An 8885-nucleotide genomic window follows, 5' to 3' on the forward strand; every position below is an offset into this window, starting at 1 on the left:
TCCTTTTTCATTCACAAAAAACCATGTCTCTCAGCTGTGTGACTCTTTCTTCAGCCTCTTCAAAGGCCCCTGAAATTATCCATTTATTTATGTTAATTCTGGGGTCTTTCAAACTAAATCTCCTTTTCCCTTTTCTTCAGTTTCTTCCGAAAGCCCACCTCTTAATCCATATATAAATAAAAGTAAATTACACCTGCTCCAGTTTATATCTAGTCCCCATCAGATCCAAATAAATAATAATAAAGAGAAATTAACCATCTATCTTGATGGCAAAAAAGCAGAAAACAGACAAAATACAATTCAATCCTACAGTGTCAGTGTCTTTTAAATTGTAAAAAAGGAGCAAAGGAAATAAAAAATAGTCCTTAGAATATATATTAAAAACACTTCTGGGAAAGCTGCTAAACGGAAATAACATCTCGTCTTCAGGGTGTTTTCTTTTTTGTTTTTTTAAAGGAGACAATAGATTTTTCTATTGAAGAAAGGAAGGGACTGAACGTAAGGTTTTGCCCCTGGATAACAACCATCCCTGCAGACTTACCAAACTTTCGAATTACAACGTTTTAGCAGCGGAACAAAGGGAAATTAGACTACAACCTGGAAAGAACAATGGAGGGAGTTCTATTACAGTTTTATTAAAGACTGAAGTTAAAGTTTTGAAAAATAATGATAATAATAATAATTTTGATTTTCAAAAAATTTATTTTTAATTTTAAAAAGAAAAAGCCAGCAAGGAGTTGGGGAAAAGTTCTGATTTATGGCCTTAAGAATTCCAGGCAGACACTAGGGGTTGATGGTCAGGGGGAAATTAAACCGGAGACAGGGGGGGGAGAACTAAAACTCCAAAGGCTTGCCAACTTTGTTATTTTTTGCTGAATTGGTCTATTATTCATTATATTTTTTTTTATTTTCTACCTTTTCTGTTTCTATTGTCTGGGGTGTTTCTTTTATTAAAAAATGGAAATTGTGGAATGACACGGGGTGGGTCTTGGGGAAAGAACACTGGGTTTTTTTCTTCTTTTTTATTATTATTAAGGGTAAAACAAATTAAGTTTCAATTTGAATGGGGAACTTGTTTGGCCAACAATATGAAAGGGGAATATGGTAGGGGTGGGGGAAGGGGGGAGTCCCGTAAAGTGATATTTTTTGTATTTTTGAAAAATTTTAATAAATATTATTTAAAAAAAAAAAAAGAATATATATTAAAAACACACACAATGTCAACATCCCGCTTTCTACTCTTTCCCTCCATAATATTTAGAAATCTTTCCAGTTTGGCTCTCTTGTTAGAAAATATTTATAAAGTCTAAAAATTCTGCATCCAGTGCTTTAGGCAAATCACAGATTAAACTCAGCTCATCGCCTGGAATGCTTGTTAAAAATAACCATTAGCCAGTATTTTTCTCATACCTAATTTAGTCCCTGCAGATTTTTTTCATGCAGATAAATACCCACAGCCGGAGGGGGGGGAGGTTTTGGAGGCCCTTAAGGCAGTTTGCTATGGGTCTCGATCGCGCTGTGTGTCTGTGCTCAATCTTGGATCTCCCCTGGCTCCCTTGGAAGTTTTGGGAGCTCCTAGAGAGCGTCCTTTGACACTGGTGGACCCCTTTGAAACCCAAACTTTTCCTTCAGACTTTTTTGAGGAGGTGCTTTGCCTGAGCACCCTTCCTACTTCCTCACAGCAATCAGGGTGCTCAGTGTGAGCAGTCTGCCTGCAGACCCAGAAGTGCCTTTAATGGAGGTGTTGAAACATAAGTGGACTTCTCATCACAAATAGTAGTCATGGAGAAGGGAAATGACTTGCCCCTAATTTTGCACAGTAATGTATATTGGAAGGTATATCTGATCTTCCCAAATATTATGCAGGGTAGAGTGGAGATAAGTTCCTTGCTAGCACCTGTGGTATTGTATTGATGATGTGCAAACTATTTTAATGAATTTTTTCTGAAACATGATCTTGGATTGAACAAAATTTTTCTCAGAGAAGTATTGAAATTAATTACCATGACTAAATTGAATGCCACCCCACTGGCCATAACACAGTTAGGAAGACCAGCTCTACATTCAAGTGTTCCAAAACACTAAATCTGCATCCTGAAAGCAACCTGACATGTCACAGTTACTGAAAGACTGGCACCTTGAGACTAAGCACAATTGGAAATAATTTTTGAAATATGCACTGATATCAGTCCCTACTTGTTGGAATGCAGGTTTTGTGCATGTATTAGAATGCTGCCTTCCATGGTAGAACACCTGCTTCACACCTAGGAGGCTCCATGTTCTGCCTGTAGTATCTCCAGGTGGGATCAGGAAAGAGCCCATTGTGAAGCCCTGGAGAACATCTGCCAGTCTGTGCAGAGCAGTGGTGGGGAAGCGGATGTGATCAGGAGGCTCAGGCCTTATCTTCCCCAACTGTCAATCACCTGACATCACAATCCTGTCAGGTGATCCAGCTGATTGTCATGGCTTGCAAAGCACCGTGTGTAGCGATATGTGTGTACCAATTCCAGCAATCGGCTGATAGCGAGGCTTTCCAAAGAGTGCCAATCTCTGCTAATATCTTTGTTCTAGCAATGTCTGAACCTGTTTACATCTTCGGGCATTAACTTTATTAGAGTAATATTTTCAAGACTGAAATGTTGTGAATAGTTTTCCTTTACTTGTTCTGCAGAACTAACTTATGGGAAGCCACTTTTTGTAACTTCACAGCTCTACATGTTTGCAACTTGTACTTTGTTCTTTAAAGGCATACCTGCACTTGATGAACTATTTTAATCGCTCTGTCCCCGAACCACCCCGCTCTGTCCCCGAACCACCCCGATCGCTGCTGCTGCACCGTGAGTGTGGGGGAAGGCCGCTCCCTCCTCAGGCTAATTCCATCTGGCCTAGGGGGCGGGGCCCAGGCTTACCTCCGTGACAGCTTTAAGGACATTGGTGCTGCTGCAGCAAATGTTAAAGATGTTTTTATATATTTTAAGGTGTTTTAAAGGTGTTTTTACTGTTTACTCTGTTGTACCACCGTGAATGGTGGTTTTTATCTATGTATTTTTGTTTTGTTTTGTTTTGTTTTGTTTTGGGGTTGGATATTGAGTGGGGTGGGGATTGGTTTTGTTTGGGTATAATTGTTTTTGGTTGTTTTGTTTTTCTATTTTGTAAATGGAGGCAAGTATGAGGCTTGGGATTGCTACCGTGGAGGGGCGAGGGAGGTATGGCGGTGGGGGCAGATGTTATAGGCGAAGGGGATCGAGATACGGATATGCTCGTACCCCTTCCAATCTGTGCCCCATCGCAAGGGACGAGGGTAGGGTGAGCAAGGATTACTCACCTCCTTCACTGGTGTTGTGCAATGCCAGGTCTATAGGCAACAAAACCGCCACCCTGCGAGATTTCTTTACCTCGCAGGGGGTTGATCTGGCTTGTGTGACGGAGACCTGGGTGCGCGAAGGGGAAACTGTTACCTTACGAGAGATGGCGCCCCCGGGTTTCTCCGTCCTCCACCAGTCACGGACTGTGGGCAAGGGGGGAGGGGTGGCATTATTAATCCGGGAAGATTGTTCTTTCAGGGCTCTACCATCGCCATTGATCCCCGGCATTGAATGTGTTGGCCTAGTGTGGGGCTCTGAGGTGAGCTTGGCTGTCTGGCTGGTGTACCGGCCACCTAGCGCACCAGCAGCCACCCTGTCAGGCCTGCTGGAGGCGGTGGCTGGCTGGGCCTTGGAGTTCCCTAACCTATTGGTATTGGGGGACTTCAACATCCATGCTGATGCCACTCCCTCCTCACAGGCTCTGGACCTGGTGTCTTCCATGGCAACACTAGGGCTCTCCCAGTTTGTTTCGGGCCCCACACATCAAGCAGGCCACACGCTGGATTTGATCTTTGGCGCCGGTATAGATGTGATCATGTCTCCTTTGATGAAGGTGCCATGGTCTGATCACTACGCTTTGAAAGCCAGGATTGACAGAGGGTGGCGCTTGGGGGGGAATTGTCATCGCGCCACTCCTTGGTGTGTGGAGTGCCTCAGGGTGCGATACTCTCCCCGATGCTTTTTAACATCTTTATGCGCCCCCTCGCCCAGCTTGTCCGGAGTTTTGGGCTGGGTTGCCATCAGTATGCCGATGACACCCAACTCTATCTGTTGATGAATGGCCATCCTGACTCGGCCCCAGACACACTGACCAGATGTCTGGAAGCTGTGGCTGGATGGTTACGTGGGAGCCGGTTGAAGTTAAATCCTTCGAAGGCAGAGGTCCTCTGGCTGGGACGGGACGATATGGGATTGAGGGGGCAACTCCCATCTCTTGCGGGGGTGCAATTAGTGCCAGCACCGTCCGTTAAGAGTTTGGGTGTAATCTTCGATACCTCCCTCTCTATGGAGGCGCAGATTACAGCTATAACAAAGGCGGCATTTTTTCATCTCCGCCAAGCTAAGCAGTTGGCCCCTTATCTCTCTCGCCCTGACCTAGCCACTGTGATCCATGCGACGGTCACCTCCAGACTGGATTATTGTAACTCGCTCTACGTGGGGCTGCCCTTGAGACTGACCCAGAAACTCCAGCGGGTGCAGAATGCCGCGGCGAGACTCCTTATGGGGTCTTCGCTGCGAGACCACATTCAGCCGGTACTATACCGGCTGCACTGGCTCCCGGTGGAGTACAGGATCAGGTTTAAGGTGCTGGTTTTAACCTTTAAAGCCCTATACGGCCTAGGACCCTCGTACCTACGGGACCGCCTCTCCTGGTATGCCCCACAGAGAAACCTACGGTCTGCAAATAAAAACATCCTGAAGGTCCCAGGCCTCAGAGAGGTTAGGCTGGCCTCAACTAGAGCCAGGGCCTTCTCGGCTGCGGCTCCAATCTGGTGGAACGCTCTGTCACAAGAGACTAGGGCCCTGCGGGACCTGACATCTTTCCGCAGGGCCTGCAAGACAGAGTTGTTCCACCAGGCCTTTGGTCAGGGCGCAGCCTGACTCCCTCTGGCAACCTGCACAGAATTTTGCTTAATGGTTGCCATCAACTTGATTTTAATCAATAATTAATTTTTATAATGAAATATTTTTAAAATGTTGGATTATTTTGATTGTTTGACTATTTGATTGTTGTTAGCCACCCTGAGCCCGGCTTCGGCTGGGGAGAACGGGATATAAATAAAATTTATTATTATTATTATTATAATGAAGCTTCTCAAAAACATGATTTGGATGGTATTGAACTAAGTTTTACAAAGAGTAGAAGTATTGAAATTAATTACCATGACTAAATTGAATGCTACCCACTCTAGATTCAGAGTATCCCAGAACAATAAAGCTGAAATCTGAAAGCAACCTGATGTGTCACACTGACTTAAAAGCTTGCACCTTCAGATGAAACACAATTGTAAATGAGTTTCAATACCTGCATTGATATCCGTTCCTACTTGTTGGACTGCAAGTTCTGAGCATGTATTAGACTATTGTCCTCGGTGGACCTTAGCTCAGTAGTAGAGCACTTGCTTCACCCCAAGGAGGTTCCATGTTCTGCCTGTAGTATCTCCAGGGAGGCGCAGGAAAGAGACACTTTGGAAACCCTGGAGAACTGCTGCCAGTCAGCCTAGAAGGCCGTGAAGGTCCTGTGTGAGTGTCTGGAGGTGGTTGGAGGATGGATGGCAGCTAACAGATTGATGCTGAATCCTGACAAGACAGATGTATTGTTTTCGGGGGACATGGGGCGGGCTGGTGTGGAGGACTCCCTGGTCCTGAATGGGGTAACTGTGCCCCTGAAGGACCAGGTGTGTGTTGCAAGGATTTTAAGGTACCAGTGACCAACTCAAATAGTGTCCAAGGATTGACAGACGCAGCAGTGGAGAAAAAGAAAGTGATGTTTATTGCTGAGCAGTAATTGACCCAGTGGAATCCTTTACAAAAGACTGGGCTCTAGTGCCCATAGGCTTTACACCTGAGTGCATACATCATAGATCATGACATAATCGGATACAATCGCAAACGGCAGCAAAAATAAACGAATGAGCGCATTCAAGCTTTGCTCCCTGATCATGTAAAGAGTTCCCTCCCAACTTCTGCTTTTACAGTCTGAACATGCAGTTTTAACCTTTCCCCCAGATTTATGGCAAGAAACAGAAACTTAAGGCAAAAAGGGAACTTCGGCTGTTGCTATACTGCTGCTATACCATCTGCTATACTGGGACATACTGGGGTTAGCATCGGTTAGCATCATCCTGTTTAGCTGCTCAGGACCCTGTCTGGTACAGGGGGGAAGTGCCAGCACATCAGATTTATTGCTCCCCCCCTTTTGTTCAGTGAGACATCGAAGAGAACAAGGGAGGGTACTAGGGCAGAGTTCATTTAGGACCTTTCATCTCTAAGCAGTTTGCTATAAGCTAAGCAGAAGCTTTCACGATTCAAACATGGTTTATATAAAATCATCATAGAAATATCTGGTTATATATGTATATATGGATAACTGATAACTGATTATATGGATAACTGATTATATGAAAAGCATAAGGGTAAAATTCCTCCAGGTCCTGCTTCAGTGAAGCCTGGGAGTCATTTTGGACTCACAGCTGTGCATGGAGGTGCAGGTCAATTCTGTGTCCAAGGCAGCTGTCTACTAGCTCCATCCAGTATGCAGGATGAGACCCTATCTGCCCACAGACTGTCTCACCAGAGTGGTGCATGCTCTAGTTATCTCCCTCTTGGACTAATGCAATGCACTCTATGTGGGGCTACCTTTGAAGGTGACCCAGAAACTATAAGCAATCCAGAATGCGGCAGCTAGACTGGTGAGTGGGAGTGGCCGCCGAGACCATATAACACCGGTCCTGAAAGACCTACATTGGCTACCAGTAAGTTTCTGAGCACAAGTCAAAGTGTTGGTGTTGTGTTGGTGTTGACCTTTAAAGCCCTAAATGGCCTTGGCCCAGTATACCTGAAGGAGCGTCTCCACCCTCATCGTTCAGCCCGGACACTGAGGTCCAGAGCCGAGGGCCTTTTGGCAGTTCCCTCACTGCGAAAAGTGAGGTTACAGGGAACCAGACAGAGGGCCTTCTTGACAGTGGCACCAGCCCTTTGGATTGCCCTCCCATCAGATGTCAAGGAAATAAACAACTATCTGACTTTTAGAAGACATCTGAAGGCAGCCATGTTCAGGGAAGTTTTTAATGTTTGATGTTTTATTGTATTTTTAATATTCTGTTGGAAGCCACCCAGAGGGGCTGGGAAACTCAGCCAGATGGACTGGGTATGAAGAAGAAGAAGAAGAAGAAGAAGAAGAAGAAGAAGAAGAAGAAGAAGAAGAAGAAATTAGTGCAGTGGTGGGAAGTGGATCTGATCCACAGGCTGGAATCTTATCTCTTCCATCTTTCAATCACCTGATGTCACAATGATGTGAGGTGATCCTTTTTCTGCACATCTGCACATCTTAAGGTATTAACTATATTAGAGTAATGGTCACAAGACTGAAATGGTGTGAATAGGGTTTGTTTGTTTTTTTACTTATACTGCAGAACTAACTTATGGGAAGCCACTTTTTGTAACTTCACAAATCTATATATTTGCATCATGAACTCTGTTCAAATGATTGTACCTGGGTTGTTTTTTTCTTGCATTGATGAGCTGAAGTGCATTTTTTCCAACTGCTGCACAGAGATGAAATTCACAGCTGAAAATGGGGACCATAAAAGTGAGAATTCTTCATAATCCATGAATAAAATAGCATTTAAAAATGGTTTGGTCTGTGGTTTGATTTTTAAAGCATTCTAACTACTTAGCTTATGAAACTCTTCCCTTAAATCTATGCACATTTTTTAATCTCCATTGCAATTCATCTTCTGACCTAGTGAGTAAATCACACCATGCCAGTGGCTTCCCGGTAAGCGTATTAGAGTAGGAGGAGAGGTCATCTTGTGGGTTAGTAACTGTTAAGAAACAGGAAGAAAAGAGTAGGAATAAATGGATTCAAAATGATGTCTTCAAAGAGGCAGTGAAATGGTAAAGGCATTTCAATCCAAGCAAGTGTAAACTGATACACACTGGAGCAAATAAAACAAAATCTTAAGTTTACATATATATGCTCAAGGGATCTGGAGTCAAAGAAGTGATCTTGCATGCCATCGGATGGGATCTAGTTAAATTACAGCTTGCAAATTTAATTTCTGAAATTGCGACCCCTGGTCGACAGAAAAAGAAATTATTGTTTAAATTTGTGTTTAGTGCTTATAATGGCAGGAAATAAAGGTGTAGTTACACCAGGGGGAAGAAGGCCATCAAGACAAGAGGAGGGGAAGGATGGGAAGGCCAGCTCTATCTGGTGACAGCAGATAGCATCAACTTGCTTAATATAATAGCTTGTTTCAGAGAGGTATTTGGAGTTAAGCAGAAACTGGCAACATTGCGTGCTGAGGTCCCCCAAAACACCCCTACCCCAATAACTCACACATCACTCATAAACTTTTGTTTAAGGTTTTTGGCATAATTTTGGCCACAACTTTATTAAACATATAAATTGTGAGTGGTTGCTTAGGCATTGGTTATGACTATCTGTCCCCCCCGCCTTGGGGGACAGCACTGACTCCCGGATTCCAGCGACAGCCAGTGTGGAGGAACAAGATCAGGGATAACTGGAGCTGCGGCACAGACCCTCAGCTTCTCCCCGCATGCTCCCAGGGGCTTACGCAGCCTGCACCCGATTCCAGGGGTTTGGACGAGAGGATGGTAAGCCCCTGAATTCCTTTAACGGAATTCCCGTGCAGCAGCAGCATTGGAGGGGCAGGCACAGCCAATCCATATCCCTCCACCAACCAATTTAAACCAATGCCTAACCGCCAACCTTACAAGTTGTGACGATTTGCTACGCAGTAGGCAAAAACCAAATGGCACACACTAATCAGC

Source organism: Podarcis filfolensis, assembly GCF_964270895.1.
Source record: "Podarcis filfolensis genome assembly, chromosome: 5".
Taxonomy (NCBI): domain Eukaryota; kingdom Metazoa; phylum Chordata; class Lepidosauria; order Squamata; family Lacertidae; genus Podarcis; species Podarcis filfolensis.